Here is a 26,980-nt window from a genome sequence, read left to right as displayed (position 1 = left end):
ATCTGAAGGAACACCTGTGCAGCCCCCGAGAGAGCCGGCCGGCGGTGTGCCGCTCCCCCGCGGAAGTGGGGAAAGTGGCTAGGGGGAACCGCCCTTCCACGGAGGTGGAAGGGTCGGTAGCCAACCCGGGAAGAACCAGCAGCAAACCCGGGAAGGGCCGAGCAGACGAAAGAACAACGCAGGGTTCAGTGTCGCTCCTTCATGAAGAGGGGGAGCGACAGCCCCCTCTTCAAATAGTCATGCTCTGAGGCACTAGGGGTTAGGACCTCTACATACGAATTGTGGGAGGACAGAATTTATAACACAGCATAGGAAAGAAGGTGCCTTAGCCAACCAGCCCTCTGTAAGGAGCTTTCCCTAAAGTCCCAACCCCCAAAACTGCCCCTCATATTTCAGCATCTTTGCTTTAGGGAGAGGCTGGGAAATGAACATTTTATAGCTTGACACACTGTTGTACTTAACAGACAGGTTTTAGTAGGTGCCGAAGATGGGGGATAAAGTCATTTGAATGATTTGACCAGACAAAGCTATGGATATTCATGGGACTTCCTTCACAGCCACAGGTTATTATGGTATGGTGACACATGGGGTACATCTTTGAGCATGGGTGTTTTTTCACCAGCATGTTATGTTAGGGCCTGTGTTCTAAGACACAGAGCTTGGAGGCTGGCCATCCACACTAAGCCCTGAACATCAGCACTGGGGTGAAATGTGTAAGCTGCATTTTTGGGGCACTAAGGTTCATGCAGAGAAGAACAGCAAAGGAAAGGATGAAGAACGGAAAGAGAAAGATGCGTGGGAGTAGGGATTGAGGGGGAGGGCAGGTGAAAGGTAAAACCAAGAGGCCAAGTTCCAGGATGAGAAATAAACAGGGTCCCTTTTCTAGACACTGAAGCACCCACTTCCAGAGACAAGGTGAGAAGGAGAGGCAGTGTCTTAGTCCATTTCCTGTTGCAAAAACCAAATACCAGAGGATGAATAAAGTAGAAAGAAAGCAGATTTATTTAGCTCACAGTTTTGGAGACTAATGGTCCAAGCTGGGGTAGCCCCTAAAATTGGGTCTCTGGTGAGGGCCTTCTGGCCACATCGCAAATGGCAGATGGCATCATGGTAGGAGAATATGTAAGAGAAAGAGAACAGTTCCATGGTTAGATGGGAAGCCAAGGGAACTAGCGGGAATTTGGAGAGAACCACATTCATCTCTTTGGAGGGTAGCGCTCCCAGTGATCTAGTTATCTGCCTCCATTCCCACCTCTTAGAGTTTCCAGCACCTTCACATCACCATATTGAAGACCAAGCTTCCAGCACATGACCTTTGGGGTGCTATGGTTTAAGTATTGCCCCCTTTAACTCATGCCAGAGTTTAGTCCCCAAAGTCTTATGTTGAAGGTACTAAGTGGGGGGAAAGTTAATCCATTTATGGTACTTAGAGGTGAAACCTTTTGGAATTGATTGGATTGAATTAGGTCATTAGGGTGGATTGCCCAGGATTGATTCTTGACTTCATAAAAGTGAAAGAAGTAGAGAGAGAGGGAAGGGGGTGGAGAGCAAGAGCAAGAGAGGGGGAGAGAGAGGGAGAGAGCGAGAGAGACAGAGGACACAATAGAGACATGCACAACCCCGCCTTGATGAGATACAGTCCCACAAGGCCTTTGCCAAAGTCAAAGTCTACATCATGCTGCTGAATCTCCAGAACCGTGACTCAGAATAAACATCTTTTCTTTATAATGTGGCCTGCCTAATTTATTTCATTATAGTAATGAAAATCTGGCTGAACACTCTTAAACCATATCCAAACCTTAGCAGACAGTGATTGGAGGGACATGGAGACACTTGGGAGGAAGGTCCCCAGGCCAAGTCATTCCAAATTAAACCCCAAAGGAATGTTGGTAAATTGAAGAGAATGAACGCAGAAGAGAGGTGGTTAAAATTTAGAATGAGAATGAGTGTGTGTGTGTGTATGTGTGAGAGAGAGAGAGAGAGAGAAAGAGAGAGAGAGAGAAAGAGAGAGAGAGAGAGAGGGAGATCCATCCTGAGCTACTAACTTTCTGAGGTTTAAAAAGTTTTCAGAGGCACTGTGGGGCCATGCCCAGAGGAGACTAGCTGGGAGCAGTCCTAAAACCCAGCAGGCTCACTGCAGAAAGCCCCGGCTCTGTGTTGCCTCTTTCAAGAGAAGAGAATACTCTCACTTGGTACCCTGCTAAGCTATGAGCTTCCTAAATTATGAATCATCAATTTCCTACTCTTTAAAATCATGAAATGATGCTAAGGTGAGTATTATAAATATTGGGCTAATTGTGCTCCTTTCCATCAAGGCTATGTGGGTGATCCCTGTGGTTCTAGCCCTGGGGTGTGTGGATGTTGGTCATTAAAAGTCCTTCTTGGGAAGTATTTATTTCTGATGCAAATGTGGTTGTGTCTTGCCATCAGCAGATGCAGGCAAAGCTCCCTAGAGTGGGAAAGAGCGATGCTGTTACCATGGTAATGGGAAGATCAGCTGAGCACTGAAGAAAGCAGGATTCTGTGAAAGGGGAGGGAGTACAGGAGTTGCTATTTACTCCTTAGTCTTACCTGTTAAGTCATGGATGCTTTACATAGCCCATCACTCTTCATTAGAGGCTGATCTTGGGGTGGGCATTTAGCCTAGCACTTAAGAAACTGGTTAAGTTGCCCATGTCTAACATTGGAGCACCTGGGTTTGATATCTGACTGTGGCTCCTACTCCAGATTTCTGCTAATGCAGAACCTGGATAGAAGTGATGCTTTGAGTGACTAGATTCCTGTCATCCACATGGGAAGCTTGGATTGAGTTACCAGTTCCTGGTTTTGATCTTGATCCAGCACTAGCCATCATGGGCATTTGCAAAGTGAACCCATGGATGGGAACTCTCTCTCTTTCTCCCTCTCTCTCAATTAAATAAATAAAATATAATACAATGTAAAGAACAAACAAAAAAGCCAGTCTCATACTGGGGAGGGAAATAAGAACAATGATTAAGTGTGGGAAGGGAGTGTCCTTCAGCCAACACCAACACCATTTAGGTTTTCTGGTTTTATGCTTCTACTGAGGGCATGCCTAATATGGTTAAAATGTAAAATTCCAGCTAGCATGGACGGGCGCTTAGTGCAGTTCTTAAGACACTACTCAGGGTGCTCACATCCCATGTTAGAGTACCTGATTCCAGTCCTGGTTCCTCAGCTTCTGACCCAGCTTGCTGACACCCATCCTTGGAGACAGCAGATGGTGGCTCTAGAACTTGGGCACGTGCCACCTGTTTAAAAGATCTGGATCGAATTCTGGGCTTCTGGCTTCAGCCTGGGTGGGCCCTGGTTCTCTCAGGTATATGAAGAGTGAATCAGTGGATGGAAAATCTCTCTCTCTCTTTCTCTCTCTCTGATGTGGGCAATGAATATTTTAATTTTCAATCTATGTTCTTGTTTCCTGTAGAGGTAAAAGAACTAAGTAGAGACTATTGCCATGGGCAAACAAGAACAGAATTAATGCAGTAGTGAGGGAATAAACACACATTATTGTAGACATGTGGGCCACCCTACACAAATGCCCACATTCAGTGGGCCAAGAGTTGTCCATAAATGGTAGAAAGAAAAAACCAGACCAGTATTGTGGTATAGTAGGCTAAACCTCCTCAAGTGGTGCTGGCATCCCACATGGGTGCTAGTTTGTACCCCGGCTGCTCTTCTTCTGATCCAGCTCCCTGCTAATGGCCTTGGAAAGCAGCAGAGGATGGCCCAAGTGCTTGGGCCCCTGCACCTGAGTGGAGACCTAGAAGAAGATCCAGGCTCCTGGTTTCAGATCTGCCCAGCTATGACTGTTGCGGCCATTTGGAAAGTGAACCAGTGGATGGAAGACCTTTCTCTCTGTCTCTCCCTCTCTAACTCTACCTCTTAAATAAATTAATTAAAAAATATATTTTTTAAAATGAGTTAAAAAATGAAAATGCTGCCTTCTAAGCAAGAGTGGAAGAGATTCATCTAGTCTGCTGTGGGAAGAGAGAAAATGAGAGTGGTACATCAGAGTGCCTTTGGGGAAAGAGAGCTCTTTCCACTTCTCTTTATAAGGAAGAGGGTGGGACCCAACTGGATACCCAACCAGGGCGAATGTGAGTATGTGCCCTGGACCTGCATGTGAGAGGTACATCCTAGGATGGCGGGCATATCAAACTGACAGTTAAAGAGACAATATCACTTTGCAGGGATGCAAGAGTTCCAGCTCACCTAAACTTTAAGTAACCAGTTATACCATATCATCTCTGTGTATCTACCTTTCAGATAAAGGGAAAACAAATAGATACAATGGCAGCCAACTGTTGAAAAAAAGGGTAAAATAAACTTGCCAGTAAACTAAGTTTATTAGCTAAGTATCAATGACTAGTTCATTTAACCTTTTAAACTTATATTAGATTAATGTACTTACAAGGTACTCCTTGACTTACAGTGAGGCTGCATCCCAATAAATTCATTGCAAGTGGAAAATATCATAATTTGAAGGTACATTTAATGCACCTTATCCATTGAACACCATAGTTTAATGATGCCTTAAATGTGCTAAGAACACTTACATTAGTGTTCAGTTGGGCAAGCTATGAAACTTAATGCTTATTTTATAATAAAGTATTGAATAGCTCATATATTTAATAAATATTGTATAGAAAGGAAGAGACAAAATGGTGCATAATTACACATTTGCACCATTACAAAGTCAAAAAAAAAAAAAAAACAAAAACCATAAACTGTATGAGCCTAAGCTGGGGCCTATCTAAACTTGAAAGCAGAAAGCAATTGTTTGGATGTTTGTTTACAGAAAACTTCCTAAGGATAGTGGAGTGGACTAGAATATGTCACCCCAAAATATGACTGTAGGAGCCCAGAATCTGCCATCATAAAATATACCTTTTTTGCTTAAGGATTATTTTGAGCTTATTATTTCAAGAAATTTTATTTCTGAAAATAGAGAAGTCTCCTTTCTATAAGGGAAACTTGCCTCTCTAAAGGGAATGTGCCATTGTAAGAGCGTCTCTCTCTCTGCACTGGGAAGAGGGCTGATGATGGAGCCACTAGACCCTTACCCATGGAGAAGGCATTGACATAGATCTATTCCTTGTTCTGCTTGGGTGTCTCCCCACAACCAGCCTCCCCCATACCATTCCTTGTTTCAGGGTCTGATGGTATTTAAAACTGAATTCAAAGCTACCTCTTTGAGATTTACTCATTTCTCTTGGTATCTTTCAAGCAAATGTGAAGTAAACATGCTAATAAATTTTTGTTTTTCTCTTGTTAATCTGTCTTTTGCAATAGGAGTCAGTCCAAACTAAGAACCATGAAGGAGAGAGAAAATTATTTTTCCTAATTTTTTGACATCCCTAGTACTATGGCACACAGTGTCTTTGTAATAAGAATTTAAAAAAAGCTTTTAAAAAAATCACCAACACCAGAGGGGACCAGCGCTGTTGTATAGTAGGCTAGGCCTCCACCTGTGGCACCAACATCCCATATGGGCACTGATTCGTGTCCTATCTGCTACTCTGCTAATCCAGCTCTCTGCTTGTGGCCTGGAAAAGCAGTAGAGGCCCGAGCGCTTGGGCCTCCCATGCCTGAGGTCCTGGATGAAGCTCCTGGGTCCTGGCTTCAGATTGGTCCAGCTCTGACTATTGTGGTCATTTGGGGAGTGAGCCAGCAGATAGAAGACCTTTCTCTCTTCCTCCCCCCTCTCTGTAGCTCTGCCTCTCAAATAGACAAATCTTTTTTAAAAAAAAATCGCCAACATGGGATGGCACTGTCGTGTAGTAGGTTAATCCTCCATCCGTGGCGGAGGCATCACAATGGGCATCAGAGTTCTAGTCCTGGCTGCTCCTCTTCCTATCCAGCTCTCTGCTATGGCCTGGGAAAGCAGTAGAGGATGGACCAAGCGCTTGGGCCTCTGCATCCATGTGAGAGACCTGGAAGGAGCTCCTGGCTCCTGGCTTTGGACCAGCTCAGCTCCGGCATTGTGGCCATTTGGAGAGTGAACCAGAAGATGGAAGACCTTTCTGTCTCTCCCTCTCACTATCTGTAACTCCACCTGTCAAATAAATAAAAATCTTAAAAAAATTCACCAACATGAACACTCATACATTGCTAGCAAGAATGTAAAAATAGGACAGTAAACTTGGAAAACAATTTGGCAGTTAAACACACCAAATGTAATGGTTAATTTTATGAGTCATAGGCATGGAAAAGAGGTGATCCCTTTCCTGCTCCTAATAAAGGGTTATGGCCAGTGCTCCAACACCAAAAGGCAAGTTAACAAGGAAAGAGCATAACAGATTTATGTGATCATAGTTTTTATGAGACTTAGGAGTCTTCAGATTGCAGAACCAAAGACCTAGTGTGAACATTCAATTTCTTTTTTTTTTTTAATATTTTATTTATTTATTTGAGAGGTAGAGTTACAGACAGTGAGAGGGAGAGACAGAAAGATCTTCTATCTGCTGATTCACTTCCCAAGTGGCCACAATGGCTGGAGCTGCATTGATCCTAAGCCAGGAGCCAGGAGCTTCCAAGTCTCCCATGTGGGCGAAGGGGCCCAAGCACTTGGGCCATCCTCTACTGCTTTCCCAGGCCATAGCAGAGAGCTGGATTGGAAGTAGAGCAGCTGGGACTAGAAACGGTGCCCATATGGGATGACAGCACCACAGGTGGAGGATTTTCCTATTGTGCTACATCGCCAGCCCCATGAATATTGATTTTCTTGCTTACATGGCAGGAAGCATGAGCAGTTATGTAGAACCATGATTAGACAAAAGGGGTATGATGGAATGCTGATGGACTGACTAGGAAACACAGCAAAGCTGTTTGTTAAATTAAAAAAAATTTTTTTTGGCTTTTCTGAGCAGCATCCCTTCATCCTGGGTATAGGGCAGGACTCCCCTTGAAATGAGGACTTTATAATTTACTATCAGACAAGGTAGGCTGGAGAATTTCTTTATGGCCAGTTGCAAGACAGGCAGGCAGGGGAAGAAAAGAGCACTCTTTCTGGGCTGCACAGCTTGCTTTGGAAAGGAAGGATTCTAGTTTCTAGTACTTGCTTTGGGGGAATATACACTCTAGGCTCTGCCTTGGGGAGGCTGGGAAGAAAAGGGAGCGGGAGACAGGAGCACAGAAGGCAAGAGGGAAATTTTGCCCCTGAGATGTCCACTTTGAGGTCCTGCTTTCTGAGCCCTGACAAAATCGGGTTGGCAGATTTTTTTTTAAGATTTACTTATTTGAAAGGCAGAGTTACAGAAATGACTGCAACAGCCAGGGCTGGGCCAGGCCAAAGCCAGGAACCTAGAACTCTATCCAGGTCTCCAGGCGGGTGGCAGGGGCCCAAGTATTTGGTCCACCTTCCACTGCTTTCCCAGGCATGTTAGTAGGGAGCTGGATCTGAAGAAGAGCATCCAGGACTCCAATGGGCATCCGTACAGGATGCCAGCATCACAGGCTGCAGCTTAACCTGCTGCACCACAATACCAACCCTTGGTAGGTTGTCTTATCAGTCACTGATCTAGTCTCTCAACCCTGAGACTAAGCCAGTCAACAGTTGTGTTTCATTTCATGTAGTGCTATTCCAAATGGGCTTCCCAGAAGGGCAGGCGTTTATGTGATTTGAACAATCATATATTTAATAAGAGGTATCACTCATGGGTATTATCATTAGTGGTTAGAACAAACTATAAATTCAGTTTTTGAGCCCAGAGAACAGCCTATCAAGATGGTTTCTAGATACTGGGCTCAAAGCATCTTCAGAAACAGAGAAGGCAGGTAGTGGCTATCTGAGGGGGGTTTCCGATTTGTAGTTTGAGCCAGATGTTCCAGCAGACTTTGAATCATCTATACAACCACAGGGAAAAGATCACAAAGGGCTATGGTGAGTCCTCTGAAGTCTCTATCAATCTGACCAGCTTCAACTTGCAGGGCTTCAGGAAAGGAGCATTCTTAACAATTCATGGTTCCAAGCCAGAAGGGTACAAGAAAATTGTGAATGTTAGTTTGGAGTCCTAGCCAAATATCAGAGGAAATTAGAAGAATTTAGGTTGTAGTCCAGGTTCAGGTAGTTAATAAAATCTCAGAAACAATGTACCATCTAATAACAGGTATATTACAGTTTTCTTTGGAAAAATAGTTTTTCTCTCTGCAGTCATCCTCCTGTTTACCAAAGATGATAGTAAGACCAATTTATTTGCAAAGTAAGTTTAGTCTTAGCCTCATTATATATAAACTCAGCAAGAACCGGTGTAGCTACTGTGGAAAACAGTGTACAGATACCTCAGAAATCTGAATATAGACATCCCAAATGATCCAGCCATCCCACTCCTGGGAATCTACGCAAGTAAAAGGAAATCAGAATATGAAAGAATTATCTGTACCCCCAGGTTCATTGCAATTCATGATAGCTAAGATATGGAATCAACCCAGATGTCCATTAACTGATGACTGGATAAAGAAGTTATGGTATATATTCACTATGGAGCACTACTCAGCTGTAAAAAAAAATGAAATCCTGCCTTCTGCAACAAAATGGATGCAACTGGAAACCATTATACTTAGGCAAATAAACCAGTTCCGAAAAGACAGATACCATATGTTTTCCCTGATCCAAGGTAACTAATAGAGTACCTAAAATGTAATTCATTGGAGTGAAATGGACATTTTGAGATTCAATGATTGTTTATAGCCCTTGACTCCTCTGTTGAGGAACAGTATCTTTTTTCTTCATACTGACATTCCCCCAGATAGCCCACTGGGAGAATGCTGGGATCCTGAGGGGATGCCCCTCTGGCCAGAATAAAAAAGAGCAACAAATAATTAAGTATTGCTGTTTTACTTGGCCTAAAGACCCAATTCATGAACCCTTCATCTTTTGGCCCAAGTGTGAGTCAGGTCAAGATTATATGTGCCAGGTTCCAACTTTCTATGTGAATGACAAAATCCCATCCTTACAAGAAGTAGATTATGCTCTCTGCTGGATGAAGGAATTGACCCCTATGTCCCCCCCCCCCAAAAAAAAAAAAGAGGAGGAGGGTCCCAATGAAAAGCCTTGGGATCCCTTACCATGTCTGCCTCCTCCCTATGATCCTCATGTCAAGAAAATCCAGGGGCAGCAGAATCAGGATCTGGGGATCATGAGAAAGTGAAACCAACAGCCCCCTTAAATCCTTATCCTAATTTAACAAAATAACTTGAACAATGTAAAAAGGACCTGGAACACTTCCCTATCCCCTACCCCATCAAAAAAGCAACAAACATCTAGTATAGTCCCTCTTCAGAAAGTTCCTGTAGGACAAGTGGAAATCTGATTTGTGAGTACTGAGGTTAGAAATTTCAAAAGAGGAGGTTGGTGCTGTGCTATAGAGGGTTAGGTCTCTACCAGCTGTGCTGGAAATCCATATGGATGCCGGTTCAAGTCCTGGCTGCTCCACTTCTGATCCAGCTCCCTTCTATGGCCTGGGAAAGCAGCAGAGGATGACTCCAGTGCTTGGGCCCCTGCACCTGTGTGGGAGACCCAGAAGAAGCTTCTGTCTCTTGGCTTTGGATTGGCACAGCTCCAGCCATTGCAGTCAACTGAGGAGTGAACCAGCGGATGGAAGACCTCTATCTATCTCTCTCTCTGCTTCTCTTTCTCTCTCTGTGTCACTCTGACTTTCAGGTAAATAAATAAATCTTTAAAAAGAGAGAAATAAAACTGCTCCTAGAGGATCCCAAGGACTAGCAAATCAACTAAACCAATTTTTTGAATCAGTTTTTTTTAAAGACCTATTTATTTATTCGAAAGGCTGAGTTACAGAGAGGTAGAGATAGAGGGAGAGGGAGAGGGAGAGAGAGAGAGAGAGAGAGCACACACTCTTCCATTAGTTGGTTCATTCCTCAAATGGCCGCAACAGCCAGAGCTGGGCTGATCTGAAGACAGGAGCGTGGAACTTCTTCCAGGTCTCCTATATGGGTACCGGGGTGCAAGGACTTGGGCCATCTTCTACTGCTTTCCCAGGCCATAGCAGAGAGCGGGATCAGAAGTAGAGCAGCAGGGACTAGAACTGGCACCCACGTGGGATGATGGCACTGCACGTCATGGCTTTTCCCTCTGCACCGGCCTCAACCCAGTTTCTATACTTGGACTGAAATGATGCCGATAGTGAAGATCCAGTTCACAGGGGAGGAGAGGGAAGTGATTGGGAGAGCATCCATGGCCATTTGTGAAAAAGAGCGCCCCCCTGGACAGATGGTTTTATCTTCTGGACAAAAATTTCCGAATATTGATCCTGAGTGGTATAATGATCCCAGAGAACAAGCAGAAATGCAGGATCTCAGAGAGCTAATAATTAAAAGGGATCAAAGGTCTGCTGCCAGGTCACAAAATGTCTCTAAAGTATTTGAAATTCAACTGGCAAAAGAGGAAACCCTCTCTGCTTTTTATAGAGCCTTAGAGATGAAATGAGGAGATACTCTGGACTGAATCCAGAGGACTCAGTGGGACACGGATTTTTTTAAAGTTGATTTTGTAATTAAGAGCTGGCCTGATATCACAAAGAAATGACAAAAGACTGAGGTGTGAAATGAGAAATCAATTGAGGAGAATCCAAGATGGCTGAAGAGGGTATAGCCACACTAACTTAAGCTGCTCTGGGATATGAAAAGAAAAAAGGAAGGATTACGATTCCGGGGGTTTCACTGATGGGAATTTTAGGTGAAGAAGCAGAAAAAAAAAAAAAAAACTACAGTGAAGACTCCATAGGACCAGAGGAGAGAAGATACCAGAGCTGCATGATGGCACAGCCAGATGCCAGCTAGGAGCCACCACCTTATTATGTTAAGTTAGAAAGAAATCACTGCACGCCCCACTGCTCTCAGTTTTAGCTGAGAAAGAATTCCGCTGTCACCCACAGACTTTTACTTCAGCCTAGAGAGCTGACTGGGGTCTAAGCAATCGCCATGCCTGGAGCAGGGAAGCCATGTCACTTTGCTTTCCTTGCCTCCTTAACCCGCTCAGAGCACCATACTTGGCAATGAAAACCCATGCAGTGTCCCTCTAGCCTTCCCCTACCAGCATTGTAGTCATATTCAGGGCATCATGTAGAGCAAAGCTCAGATCCCCTGCATCCGGCAACTGCAGGAATTTTGGGCGTTAGTTCCAGAGCTATGCTCATACATTCTATGTGAGCCAGGGAGACTCACCTAAGCTTCTGGAGGCTAACACCAGAAACAGCCCATAAAAAATCAGATCCTACCTTGGGATATCTGGGTAATGACCCCACAGTACTTTGTAGCACCAGGACTGTAACAATTTATTTTAAAATTTTCAGTGCCCCTGGAATCTACCCAGTGGACACAGGGAAGAACCTACTATCATTCTAATCCTCTAGACTCACACCCTCAGGGTAAAATCTCCTGTATACCTTGTAGGTACTCCCTAGGACTGGAACAAGGTTCAGTTTACATCCTCTAGTCCTAGGACTAGGGCTATTAGTGTTATAAGCCCCAGGACCAGTTGGACGCTCCTCACAGGACCTAAGGAAGGGTCCATCTGTATCATAGTCCTAGAGCCACAACAACTGGGGCCACAAGCCCCAGCATCACTCAGGCTTCCAGTAGGACAAGAGGGCAGCCACCTTTGTCTCCCTCAGCATCAAGGACAAGGCCCTGGCTATTACATTTGCCAAGGAGATTGACACCAAACCCTCTGTGGGTCAAAGACACACACCCAAAGAAACATTAATTCATCTCAAAGCCACAATTCTATCCCTACAAACTGCAGCAGACTAGACCACTGTGTCACTTATAGACAAAGCTGACGTTGATGAAGACAAAAGAAATCACTGAGACCATACTTCCAGGCTCACCTAGAACCAAAGCCAAAGTAACAAGCCGTATAATATCCTGCATTCCAGCTAAACCATAAACTCTTTTCCAATAAAATCTATGCCACAAAGTAGGGACAAGTAAACCAGATGGGCAGACATCAACACAGGGACATAGGAGAAATGAAGAAGCAAGGTAGCACGACACCACCAGAAGAACACATTAACCTCTGGAATTAGATCCTGAGCTGAAAGAAATCGATGAAATGACAGATACAGATTTCAAAATAATGATTGTAAGGGAACTCAATGAGATGTAAGGGAAAACAGAAAGACAGATTAAAGAAATGAGGGAATCAATAAGTGATATGAATGAAAGTATTACTAAGGAGATAGAACTTAAGAAAACCAAACAGTGGTTGGCACTGTGGCATAGCAGGTAAAGCGATCATCTACAGTGCCAACATGCCATATGTGCGCTGGTTCAAGCTCCAGCTGCTCCATTTCTGATCCAGCTCTCTGCTATGGCCAGGGAAAGCAGTAGAAGATGGCCCAAGTCCTTGGGCCCCTGCACTTATGTGGGAAGACCCAGAGGAAGCTCCTGGTTCATGGATTTGGATCGGCATAGAAGCTGCTGTGGCCAGTTAGGAAGTAAACCAGCAGATGGAAGACCTCTCTCTCTCTCTCTCTGCGCCTCTCCTTCTTTCTCTGTGTAACTCTGACTTTCAAATAAATAAATAAATCTTAAAAAAATAGAAATTTTGGAGATGAAATCTTCAGTCAGTGAGATAAAAAATATGATTGAGAACTGTAACAGAAAAGAACAAGGGGAAGAAAGAATTTCTGACCTCGAGGACAAGAATTTTGAAGTAACCCAATCAGAAAAAAATAAAGAGAAAATAATTAAAAAGAATGAAGAAAGATTACACAAAATATGGGATACCATTAAATGACCAGCTATGCATATTATAGGTATTCCTGAAGGAGAAGGAAAGGAAAAAGATGTTGAGAACTTGCCAAATGAAATAATAGTTGAAAATTTTCCAGGTCTTGAAATAGACCTGGATATCTAGATACAAAGAGCTCAAAGAACTCCAAGCAGACTCAACCAAAAAATGTCTTCTCCAAGATATGTTCTTGTCAAATTGTCAAAAGTTAAATACAAAGAAAGAATCCTTAAGACACTAAGAGAAAAACATCAAGTTACATATAAAGGAAAACCATTTATATTAACATCAGGCTTTGCAGCAGAAACCCTTTAGGCCAAAAGAGGAGTGATCTAGTCAAAGTCTTAAAAGAGAAAAAACTTCCAACCAAGAATATTATATCCAGCAAAGCTGTTCTTTAAAAGTGAAAGAGAAATAAAGTATTTTACAGATAAGAAAAAGTAGAAAATTAACCACCACCAGACCAGCCTTAGAGGAAATTCTGAAGGGTGTCCTCCATTAGAAATAAACATCATGAAAACACATGACCCTGCCAAATTTACTAACAGAGCAGGTAGAATCATTATCCAATTAACAACATGACAGGTCTTCGTTCTTATCTATCAATACTAAACTTAAATGTAAATGGATTAAATTCACCAACCAAAAGATTTAGGCTGCCTGAATGGATTAGAAAAAACTGCAACCCCACTACATGCTGCCTATAAGAAACTCAATTCACAAACAAAGATAAACATAGACTGAAAGTGAAGGGTTGGAAAAAGATATGCCAGGCAAATGGAAACTAAAAGCAAGCAGGAGTAGCTATCCAGTTATCACATTAAACAGACTTTACATCAAAAACTGTAAAAAGAGATAAAGAAGGCCATTATATTTTGATAAAAGGTCAGGCATAAATATTTATGCATCCAACACAAGATGACCCAGTTATATACAGCAAATACTTTAAGACTTGAAGGGAGAGATAGACTCTAATACTATACTAGTGGATGAATTTAATACCTCACTCTCATCAGTGGAGGTCATTTAGACAGAAAATCAATAAAGATACATAGGCATTGAAACATACTATTGAGCCAGTAGACCAAACAGACATTTACAGGGCATTTCACCCAACAGCATTTTTAAAAAGATTTATTTATTTGAAAGTTAGAGTTACACAGAGAGAGGAGAGGAAGAGAGAGAGAGAGAGGGAAGGAGAGAGATTGATCCTCCAACCGATGGTTCACTCCCAAATAGGCCACAACGGCCGGAGCTGTGCTGATCTGCAGTCAGGAGCCAGGAGCTTCCTCTGGGTCTCCCACGCAGGTGCAGCAGCCCAAGGACCTGGGCCATCCTCCACTGCCTTCCCCGGGCCATAGCAGAGAGTTGGATTGGAAGTGGAGCAGCCAGGTCTCGAACCGGTGCCCATATGGGATGCCAGCACTTCAGGCCAGGGCGCTAACCCACTGAGCCACAGCACTGGCCCCAGAATACATTCTTCTCATCAGCACATGGAATTTTTTCTAGGATGGACCACAAATCAAGTGTCAACAAATTTAAAAGATTGAAATCATAGCATGTATCATCTCAGGTCATAAATGAATGAAACTAGAAATCAACAATAAGAACAATAGAACACTCATAAATACTTGGCAATGAAGCAACATGCTGCTGAATGATCAATGAGTCATTGGAGAAACTAAAAAGGAAATAAAAAACTTTCTTGAAATAAATGAAAATGAAAACACAACATATCAAAACCTGTGCAATACAGCAAAGCAGTACTAAGAAGAAAGTTTATAGCATTAAGTGCTTACATTTAAAAAAAAAGAAATGTTTGAAAGATCTAATTATGTATTTTGAAGACATAGAAAAACAAGAACAAACAAAACCCCAAATCAGCAGGAGGTGAAAAACAATGAGGATTAGAGCAGAAATAAATGAAATTGAAACTAAAAAAGTACAAAAGATAAGCAAAACAAAATATTTTGTTGAGATCATAAACAAAATATAAACTTTTGCCAGACTAACAAAGAAAAAAGAGAAAAAACTCAAATAAAATTAGAGATGAAAGAGGAGACATTACAACTGACACCACTGAAATACAAAGGGTCATAAGAAAGTACTGTGAAGAACTATATGCTAATAAACTGGAAAATCGCAAGAACTGGGTAAATTCCCAGATTCATATAACCTACCAAGATTAAATTAAGAAGATAAAGACAAACAGACCCATAACAAGCAATGATATTGAAGCAGTAATCAAAAGTCTTGCATCAAGGAAAAGTCCAGGACCTGATGGCTTTACTACTAAATTCTATAAAGCATTCAAAGAGGATATAACTCTAATACTCTTCAAACTATCCCAAAATATTAAACAGGACAGAACTCTGCCAAATTCTTTTTATGAAGTCAGCATTATTTTGATACCAAAACCAAAGGCATGACATGAGAAGAGAACTAGGGACTTATATTCCTAATGAACATAGATGCAAATATCCTAAACAAAACACTAGTAAATTGAATCCAAGACCATATCAAAAAGATCATACAACACAATAAAGTGGGATTTATCCCAGAAATCCAAGGGTATTTCAACATTTGCAAATCAGTATCATCATAAATCACATCAATAGAATGAAGAACAAAAAACCATATGGTCATCTCAATAGATGCAGAGAAAGCATTTGATGAGATTCAATCTTCCTTTATGATAAAAACCCTTCACAAATTAGGTGTAGACGGAACATTCCTCAAAATTACAAGGGCTATAAGTTACAAACCAACAGCCAACATTCTATTAAATGGGGAAAAGCTGGAAATATTTCCTCTCAGATCTGGAACAAGCCAAGATGTCTACTTTTGCCACTGTTATTCAATACAGTTTAGAAGTTTTAGTGAGAAAAATTAGGGAGGAGGCCGGCGCCGCAGCTCACTAGGCTAATCCTCTGCCTTGCGGCGCTGGCACACCGGGTTCTAGTCCCGGTCGGGGTGCCGGATTCTGTCCCGGTTGCCCCTCTTCCAGGCCAGCTCTCTGCTGTGGCCAGGGAGTGCAGTGGAGGATGGCCCAAGTCCTTGGGCCCTGCACCCCATGGGAGACCAGGATAAGTACCTGACTCCTGCCTTCGGATAGGTGCAGCGCGCCAGCCGTGGCGGCCATTGGAGGGTGAACCAACGGCAAAGGAAGACCTTTCTCTCTGTCTCTCTCTCACTGTCCACTCTGCCTGTCAAAAAGTAAAAAAAAATAAATAAATAAATAAAAATTAGGGAGGAAAAAGAAATAAAGGGCATCAAAATTGTGAAAGAAGTCAAATTATCCAAGTCTGCAGAAGATATGATGTCGTGCATTGAAAAACCTAAACCAAAAAGCTATTGGAATTGATAAACCAATTCAGTAAAGTTGCAGGTTAAAAAAATAAACATACAGGGGCTGGCATTGTGGCTTAGCAGGTAAAGCTTCTGCCTACAGTGCCGGCATCCCATATGGGCACTGGTTTGAGTCCCAGATGCTCCATTTCTGATCCAGCTCTCTGCTATGGCCTGGAAAAGTAGTACAAGATGGCCCAACTCCTTGGGCCTCTGCACCTGTGTGATAGAACCAGAAGAAACTCCTGGCTCCTGGCTTCAAATTGGCACAGCTCTGGCTGTTGTGGGCATTTGGGGAGTGAACCAGTGGAGATGGAAGACCTCTCTCTCTTTCTCCTCCTTATCTCTCTGTGTAACTCTGACTTTCAAGTAAATAAATCTTAAAAAATAAACATACATGTATTAAGTTGTTCATTAAGAGTCAGGGCTATGCTGATCAAGCCACCGTTTCCCATAGTGTCCACCTCACTCCAACAGGTTTCCCTCTTGGTGTCCAGTCAGTCGTCACCGATCAGGGAGAACATATGGTATTTGTCCCTTTGGGACTGGCTTATTTCACTCAGCATGATGTGTTCCAGATTCCTCCATTTTGTTGCAAATGACTGGATTTCATTGTTTCTTACTGCGGTATAGTATTCTAAAGAGTACATACCCCATAATTTCTTTATGCAGTCTATCGTTGATGGGCATTTAGGTTGGTTCCAGGTCTTAGCTATTGTGAATTGAGCTGCAATAAAAGTTTTTTTTATCTGTTCTACTTAATATGACTGATTTAGTTCTGTAATTGATGCACAGTTATTCTTAAGTGTTGAAAATTAACTGAAATGTGATCCCTGTTGAACATGGGAGTGGGAATGGGAGAGGGAAGAGATGTATAATTTGGGACATGCTCAGGCTGACTTGCCCCAAGTGGTGGAGTTGGAAGCATATCAGGGGATTCCAATTCAATCCCATCGAGGTGGCATGTACCAATGCCATCTCACTATTCCAGGTGATCAATTTCAGTTCACAGTTGGTCATGGTGGAGGGACTGGGAGTCAAAGGGAGCACATAGACAAGTCTAGTACCTGCTAACGCTAACCGATGGAGTAAATAAAGGGGAGAGTGATCCAACATGGGAAGTGAGATGCTCAGCAGACTCATAGAATGGCAGATGTCCTAAATAGCACTCTGGCCTCAGAATCAGCCCTAAAGGCATTCGGATCTGGCTGAAAAGCCCATGAGAGTATTTCAGGCATGGAAAGCCAAGACACTCTGGCAAAAGATCTCTGTGAGTGAGATCCCAGTGGAAAGAACAGGTCATCAAAGAAGGAGGTACCTTTCTCTGAAGGGAGGAGAGAACCTCCACTTTGACTATGACCTTGTCTAAACAAGATAAGAGTCGGAGAACTCAGAGGGCTTCCATAGCCTTGGAAACTCATGACTGGAGCATGGGGAGATTACTGATGCCATAGACAGGAGTGTCAATTTGTAAAGTCAACAACAGGAGTCACTGTGCACTTACTCCTCATGTAGGATCTCTGTCCTTAATGTGCTGTGCATTGAGATTTAATGCTATAACGAGTACTCAAACAATATATTTCACTTTGTGTTTCTATGGGGGTGCAAACTGTTGAAATCCTTACTTAATGCATACTAAACTGATCCTCTGTAAAAAAAAAAAAAAGAAATTATCAATTCCCAACTTGACTCTCACTGGGATTAAACATGACAATAGGTCTGCTCTGATTTCATCATCATTTAAAAAAATCATCTATTATTTTTCACTTTATGTTTCTGTGTGGGAGCAAACTGTTGAAATCCTTACTTAAGGTATACTAAGCTGATCTTCTGTATATTAAGATAATCGAAAATGAATCTTGATGTGAATGGAAGGGGAGAGGGAGTGGGAAAGGGGAGGGTTGTGGGTGGGAGGGACGGTATCGGGGGGAAGCCATTGTAATCCATAAGTCGTACTTTGGAAATTTATATTCATTAAATAAAAGTTTAAAAAAAAATAAAAAAATAAACATACAAAAAACTTTTTGTATTCTGCTGAGCTCAGAGAAATCTAGAAAGAAATCCCACTCACAACAGCCATAAAAAATCAAATATTTAGGAATAAATTTATCCAAAGGAGTGGAAGATATCCACAATGAAAATTATCCTGACTGTTGATGTACAATGTAATACTTTATCCATTTTAGCATTTTTGTTTTATTTTGTTCTAGTACTATTGGTTGAACTCTGTAATTAACACACAATTATTCTTAGGTGTTTAAATTTTAACTGAAAACTGATCCCTGTTAAATATGAGTGGGAATAAGAAAGGGAGGAGATATACAACTTGGGACATGCTCAATCAGACTTGCCCCAAATGGTGGAGTTAGAAATGTGCCAGGGGATTCCAATACTATCCCATCAAGGTGGCATGTACCAATGCCATCTCACTAGTCCAAGTGATCAATTTCAGTTCACAATTGATCACACTGATAGGTCTAAGAGTCAAAGGGATCACACAAACAAGACTAGTGTCTGCTAATACTAACTGATAGAATCAAAAAGGGAGAGAACGATCCAACATGGGAAGTGGGATACACAGCAGACTCATAGAATGGCAGATGTCCTAAACAGCACTCTGGCCTCAGAATCAGCCCTTAAGGCATTCGGATCTGGCTGAAGAGCCCATGAAAGTATTTTAGGCATGGAAAGCCAAGACACTCTGGGAAAAAAAAAGAAGAAGACCTAAATGAAAGATCTGTACAAGTGAGATCCCAGTGGAAAGCACGGGGCCATCAAAGAAGGAGGTACCTTTCTCTGAAGGGAGGAGAGAACTTCCACTTTGACTATGACCCTTTCGGAATAAGATCGAAGTTGGCGAACTCACAAGGCTTCCATAGCCTTGGCAACTCATGACTAGAGCCTAGGGAGATTACTGACGCCATAAACAAGAGTGTCAAATTGTTAAGTCAACAACAGGAGTCACTGTGTACTTACTTCTCATGTGGGATCTGTCCTTAATGTGTTGTCTAATGTGAAGTAATGCTATAACTAGTACTGAAACAGTATTTTACACTTTGTGTTTCTGTGTGGGTGCAAACTGATGAAATATTTACTTAATATATACTAAATAGATCTTCTGTATATAAAGATAATTGAAAATGAATCTTGATGTTAATGGAATGGGAGAGGGAGCGGGAGATGGGAGGGGTGCAAGTGGGAAGGAAATTATGGGGGGGGAGCCATTGTAATCCATAAACTGTACTTTGGAAATGTATATTTACTAAATAAAAAAAAACAAAAATTATCAAACACTGATGGAAGAATTCATCAAGGACAGAAAAAAATGTTAAGATATTCCTTGCTCTGGGGCTGGCACTGTGGCGTAGCAGGCTAACGCCCTGCCCTGAAGTGCCGGCATCCCATATGGGCGCTGGTTCTAGTCCCGGCTGCTCCTCTTCCAATCCAGCTTTCTGCTATGGCCTGGGAAAGCAGTAAGATGGCCCAAATCCTTGGGCCCCTGCACCCGCATGGGAGACCTGGAGGAAGGTCCTGGGTCCTGGCTCCTGGCTTCAGATTGGCGCAGCTCCAGCCATTAAGGCCATTTGGGGAGTGAACCATCAGATGGAAAACCTCTCTCTCTTCCTCTCCTCTCTTTGTGTAACTCTGACTTTCAAATAAATACATAAATCTTTTAAAAAAAAGATATTCCTTGCTCATGGATGGGAAGAATCAATATCATTAAAATGTCTAGTCTATCTAAAGCAATTTAAAGATTCAATGCAATCCATATAAAAATATCATTGACATTCATTACAGACCTAGAAAAAACAATCCTAAAATTTATATGGAATCACAAAAAGACCCACAATAGCCAAAGGGATTCTGAACAAGAAAAAAAATCAAGCTGGAGGCATCACAATACCTGACTTCAAAGCATACTACAAAGCCATAGTAATTTAAACAGCATGGTACTGGCATAAAAACCAGTACATAGATCAATGGAACAGAATAGAGTGCCCAGAAATTAATCCACATGGATACAGCTGATTGACTTTTGCAAACAAAAAAAAAAACAAAAAAACCAAAAAACAGTGGAGTAAGGATAATCTCTTCAACAAATAGTGCCAGTGAAACTGAATTTATATATGTAAAAGAATGAAATTAGATCCATACCTGTTACCACGTACAAATATCAACTCAAGATGGATCAAATATCTAAATTTAAGACCTGAGACTATGAAGTTTCTGAAAGGAAATGTAGGAGAAACACGCCAAGACAGTGGTATAGGGGATGACTTCTTGGACAAGATCCCCAAAGCACTAGCAGGAAAAGCAAAACTAAACAAAAGGGACTATATCAAACTCAGAAGCTTTTGCACAGCAAAGGAAACAATCAATAGAGTGAAGAGACATCCAACAGAATGGGAAAATGTATTTGCCAATCATCTATCTGATAGAGGATTAATATCCCAAATATATCAACTTAAAAAAACCTCAACAACAAACAGCCTATCCAGCTGAGAAATGGGTAAAGGAGCTCAATAGACAGTTCTGAAAAGAAGAAATAAGTGACCAATATATATATATATGGAAAAAATGCCCAACTATCAGTAGCCATCAGGGAAATGCAAATCAAAACCACAATGAGATATCACCTCCTGCCTCTCAGAATGACTACAATCCAAAAAGACAGACAGTAACAACTCCTGGTGAGAATGTGGAGAAAGGGGAACATTTATACACTATTGGTGGGAATGTAAATTAGTGCAGCCACTATGAAAAACGGTGTGGAGATTTCTTACAAAACTAGAAATAGACTTGCCATATGATCCAGCAGTACCATTACTGGGCATATACCCAAAAGACATAAACACAATGTATCAAAGAGATACTTGCACCACCATGTTCATAGCAGCATTGTTCACAATAGCCAACATCTGGAATCAACCAAGGTATCCATTATCAGATGGATGGATAAAGAAATTTTATATATACACAATGGAATATTATTTAGCTATATATGAAAAAAGAAATCCTACCATTTGCAGCAAAATGGATGCAACAGAGGACATCATGTTGAGTGACATAAGCTGGATCCAGAAAGACAAATACCATATGTTCTCCCTTATATGTGGGAGCTAATATTTAAAAAAAAAAAAGAAGAAATGTGAAGCAAAAAAGGAAGAAATGTGTGTTTGTATCAGTATTGCTGCAAATATAGCTTTTAAAAATTTTGTCTTATACATTTGTCAAGCCAACATTTTTTTTTAACTTTTATTTAATGAATATAAATTTCCAAAGTACAGCTTATGGATTACAATGGCTTCCCCCCCATAACGTCCCTCCCACCCGCAACCCTCCCCTCTCCCACTCCCTCTCCCCTTCCATTCACATCAAGATTCATTTTTGATTCTCTTTATATACAGAAGATCAGTTTAGCATACATTAAGTAAAGATTTCAACAGTTTGCTCCCACACAGAAACATAAAGTGAAAAATGATAGATGATTTTTTAAATGATGATGAAATCAGATCAGACCTATTGTCATGTTTAATCCCAATGAGAGTCAAGTTGGGAATTGATAATTTCTTCTTCTTCTTCTTCTTCTTCTTCTTCTTCTTCTTCTTTTTTTACAGAAGATCCGTTTAGTATACATTAAGTAAAGCTTTCAACAGTTTGCACCCCCATAGAAACACAGAGTGAAATATACTGTTTGAGTACTCGTTATAGCATTAAGTCTCAATGTACAGCACGTTAAGGACAGAGATCCTACATGAGGAGTAAGTGCACAGTGACTCCTGTTGTTGACTTTACAAATTGACACTCCTGTCTATGGCATCAGTAATCTCCCCATGCTCCAGTCATGAGTTTCCAAGGCTATGGAAGCCCCTTGAGTTCTCCGACTCTTATCTTGTTTAGACAAGGTCATAGTCAAAGTGGAGGTTCTCTCCTCCCTTCAGAGAAAGGTACCTCCTTCTTTGAAGACCTGTTCTTTCCACTGGGATCTCACTCACAGAGATCTTTCATTTAGTTTTTTTTTTTCCGGAGTGTTTTGGCTTTCCATGCCTGAAATACTCTCATGTGTCAAGCCAACATTTAAGAATTTTGTACTACTCGGGGCTGGTGCTGTGGCATAGCAGGTAAAGCTGACTCCTGCACTGCTGGCATCCCATATGGGTGCTGGTTCAAGTCCTGGTTGCTCCACTTCCTATCCAGCTCTCTGCTATGGCCTGGGAAAGCAGGAGCCTGGGATGCAGGCCCCTGCATCCTCATAGAAGACCCAGAAGCTCCTGGCTCCTGGCTTTAGATCAGCACAGCTCTGGCTGTTGTGGCCAACTGGGGAGTGAACCAGCGAATGGAAGACCTATCTCTTGCTCTTGCTCTCTCTCTCGCTCTCTGCCTCTGCCTCTCTGTAACTCTGCCTTTCAAGAAAATAAGTAAGTCTTTTTTTTTTTTAAAAAAAAGAATGTTATACTACTCTAGTTTTAATGATCTATGATTACTTAAAATTAACTGTATACGGGTGAAATGGTCATTTTTCCATTCAATTATTGTTTATTGCCATTATCTTTATTCCCTTTAAACTAAGGTCTTTTTTGCTTTTTACTTGTTAAACTTATTTGGTGAAGAATTAACCCTTTTTACTTAATGTAAATTTAAGACATGTTATCTCAAAAGCTAAAAAAATAGAAATGGAGAGGGAAAAGGGTGGGAGGGAAAGCTGGGTAGGGAGGGAGGAAGGGAATACTATGTTCTTAGAATTGTATAAACTAAGCACTTTTTAAAAAATCTGTTAAAATTCTAATTAAAAATTTTTTAAAAAATCAATTGAGGAACTATTAAGGGAAGCACAGAAAGTTTTTGTGAGAAGAGACGACCCTTTCCATAGTCTGTGGAAGAAATTCAGGCAATAGAAGAATTAAAACAGGGCCTTATTACAGCTCCCGGGCTGGCCCTACTGTCCTTAGAAAGATCATGCCATCTGTTGGAGACGGTCGACCAGGTTGTGCCTCTTGGGGTACTCACTTAGATGTGGGCAGGAAAAAGACAACCTGGTGTTTTGTTTCCAAACTCCTTGATCCCATCTCTAGAGAATGGACTGAGTGTGTACCAGCTGAAGCAGCCACATCCTTGTTTGTTGAAGAGAGCAGAAAACTAACCTTTGGTGGAGCCCTGATAGCAAGCACTCCACATCAGGCCAGAAATATTTTAAGCCAGAACTCCAGAAGATGGCCAACAGACTCCCAGATTTTAAAGTCTGAGGCTATTATTAGGAACAGATGACTTGGTATTAACAATGGACACCTGCCTGAATCCAGCTGGTGTCCTATGGAGAGGAAAGGAGAGTGAATAAAGTGTCAGACTACCACTGCTTAGACATTATTGAACACCAGACTAGGGTCAGGCCAGATCTCAGGGAAGCCCCACTATGAGATGGGGTGAGATTGTTAGTGGATGGTTCGTCTCGAGGAATAGACCAAAGAGATGCAATTGTTATGCTATCACAGACACACAGACAATCCTTATGTAAGGGTGGATGATTACCTAACAATTGGTTGCCCCAAACCTGTGAATCATATGCTCTCAATCAAGCTCTAAAAATCCTCAAGGGCCAAGAGGCTACTATATACATGGATTCTAAATATGTCTATGGTGTGGGAAATATATTTACTTGTGTGAAAATCTAGATGGAAAGGAGCCTTATAAATAATAGAAGAACATGGGGAATAGTAAAACAAGTTCCAGAAAGCCTCTTCCTTCCAACAGAAGTGGCTGTAGTTCATGCAAATGCTCCTCAAAGGGGAAATTCTACGGAAGTCGTAGGGAACAGACTTGCAGATGAAGCTGCCAAGTAAGCCTCGCTAGAAGGGGGAAATTCAGTTGCTCAATGTAATCCCACACATCACTAGAGTAACACTACGGCCCCAGTTTACTAAAGAGAAACGAGAGGAACCACACAGAATAGGGGCCACCCAGACTGAAGATGGAAAGTTGGCGCTCCTCTATGGGAGAGAAATGAACAGCGAACCCATGATGAGGGGACTAATGTCCCTGTTGCATAAAGGGAGCCTTTGGGATCCCCAAGTTATGTGTGATGCAAAACTTAGAGACTCTGGGTGTGTGGGAATCTACACCACTGCTAGGCAGGTATGTAGAGGAGGAATAAAAAGGTAATTAGAAAACAAACCGCAGGAGGAAGACCTCCTAGGCTATGGCTGTTTCCTAGTATTCAGGCAGATTTTACAGAAATGCCTATGGGGGGGAGACTGCAATACTTGTTGACTTTCTCACTCAAAATAATATTAGGACAAATTATACCTAGATTTGGCCTTGTAGAGAATATTGATTTAGGTGAGAGTTATTTTACAGCAACGGTACTGAAGGGGTTATGGGAACCGTGGATACTAAATGGGACTACTGTACTCCCAGACCTCCTCCTTCTTCAGGAAGGGGAGAAAGGAGAAATCAAACTCTTAAAAAAGCAGATTGCTAAACTAATCTTGGAAACTAAATTACCTTGGACCAGATGCCTGCAAATAGCACTCCTTAGGATTAGAATGGCTCTGAGAAGGGAGGCGGAGTGTCCCCCTCTGAACTGTTAAATGCAGGACTACAGACCTTGCTACCATGGAAACCAAAGATTAGTTTCTGAGAACTATGTACTGGTCAGATCCTCTACTTTATTATCCCTAAGGTTAAAAGGACTCCCTCCTTGCCCAGAATCTACCTCCTGGGGTCGTGGTTCATCACTTTCAAACTGTCGACTTGCTGCTGATTAAAACCTGGAAGGCTCCAGCCATGTTGGGAGTGCCCACATCAAGAGTTCGTTCGTTCTTTCTTTCTTTTCTTTCTTTCTTTTCTTTCTTTCTTTTCTTTCTTTCTTTTCTTTCTTTCTTTTCTTTCTTCTCTTTCTTTCTTTCTTTCTTTCTTTCTTTCTTTCTTTCTTTCTTTCTTTCTTCTCTTTCTTTCTTTCTTTCTTTCTATTTGAAAGTCAGAGTTACACAAAGAGAGAAGGAGGGAGAGTAGGGGAGAGGGGGAGAGAGGGAGAGAGAGAGGTCTTTCATCTGCTGGTTCACTCCCCAATTGGCTACAACAGCTGGAGCTGCGCCGATCCGAAGCTAGGAGCCAGGAATTTCTTCTGGGTCTCCCATGTGTGTGCAGGGGCCCAAGGACTTGGGACATCTTCTACTGCTTTCCCAGGCCACAGCAGAGAGCTGGATAGGAAGTGGAGCAGCCAGGACTTGAACCAGCGCCCACATGGGATGCCGGGACTGTAGGCGGGGGCTTTACCCTCTACACCACAGCACCGGCCCCACACCAAGAGCTCTTAACTACTGAACAGCAGAGAAAGAGTGAACTCGTTACATGAGGGTTAAAGGACTGGTAAAAGAAACCCTGGGACAAAGAGAAGGAGACCAATAGAAAGTGTGAGCATTATCTAAAGAGAAGTCTTGAATCCACTGGTTCACTCCCTAAATGGCCACAACAGCCATGGCTGGCCCACACTGAAGCCAGGAGCCAGGAGCTTCATCTGGGTCACCTATGTGGTCCAGGGTTCCAAGCACTTGGGCCATCTTCTCCCACTTTCCCAAGCCACAGCAGAGAGCTGGATCAGAAATGGAGCAGCCTAGACTCCAACCAGCACCCACATGGGATGCTGGCATCACAGGTGGAGGCCTAACTCACTATGGCACAGTGCCAGCCCCTAAAGCTCAATTTTATATCCTTAAAGTAAATTTATTTATTTTAGTCAGTTTGATCACACAGGATTAAAATTTTTTCTTGCTTTCACTAATTTTCTCTATTTAGTATTATCTATGTCATTTTCCTTTATTTGAAACTGAAACCATCTTTAAATAAACAAAATTATCCTTCTTACAACCAAAATACATTTTCATACCTTTGTTACCAAGTGTTTATTAACAAACAAAAAAACTCACTTTCCTTGTGAATTTTGCATACAGCATTGTTTCTCTTATTTTTAGGAGTTTTAATTACATAACATATGAATTTTAACTATTTTTTTTAAAGATTTATTTTATGGGGCCGACATTGTGGCGCAGCAGGTTAAAGCCCTGACCTGAAGTGCCAGCATCCCATATGGGTGCTGGTTCTAGTCCCTCTGCTCCTCTTCCAATCCAGCTCTCTGCTACGGCCTGGGATAGCAGTAGAGGATGGACTTGGGCCCCTGCACCCCCATGGGAGACTTGGAAGAAGTTCCTGGCTTCGGATCAGCGCAGCTCCAGCTTTTGCGGCCATCTGGGGAGGTAACCAGTGGATGGAAGGCCTCTCTCTCTGTCTCTACCTCTCTCTGTAACTCTTTCAAGTAAAATAAAATAAAAAATAATAACGCACCATGGGAACTGTGCCATCCCTGGACACAGACTCCAGCGACTGGAGCCACAGACTCCTCCTGCAACACCTGTGTCTCACAGCAGACTACCTGGGTTCAATTTCTTGTTCCAGCTCCTAACTCCAGCTTCCTGACAATGCAGATCCTGGGAAGCCGTGGTAATGGCTCAAGTAATTGGGTTTCTCCCACTTGGTTTGTGCTGCTGGCTCTTGATTGCAGCGCCGACCCAGCCTCCCCGATATTGGACATTTAGGAACTGGTTCAGTAGGTGGGAGTTCTCTCCATCTGTCTGTCTCTCTGGCTCTCATACAAAATTTGTGATAAAGAAAGAAAAAAAATATGCCAACTCAAACTGTAGCCCAAACCAACTGAATCAGAATTTTTGAGATAAGGTAAAAATGTAGGCTTTTTTACACCCATAAAAAACTCCTCTCATTTCCTCTTTCTTCTCTTTCTCTTCATTGAGCTTAAGAAATACAACTTAATTAAAACAATTAAAGCTTTATCCTAGCCCCATC

Source organism: Oryctolagus cuniculus, chromosome 1 (assembly GCF_051225735.1).
Source record: "Oryctolagus cuniculus isolate XC-2025 breed Fujian yellow rabbit chromosome 1, ASM5122573v1, whole genome shotgun sequence".
In the NCBI taxonomy this organism is placed as follows: Eukaryota; Metazoa; Chordata; class Mammalia; order Lagomorpha; family Leporidae; genus Oryctolagus; species Oryctolagus cuniculus.
The sequence above is the reverse complement of the archived record's forward strand: the minus strand, read 5'-3'. Positions refer to the sequence as shown.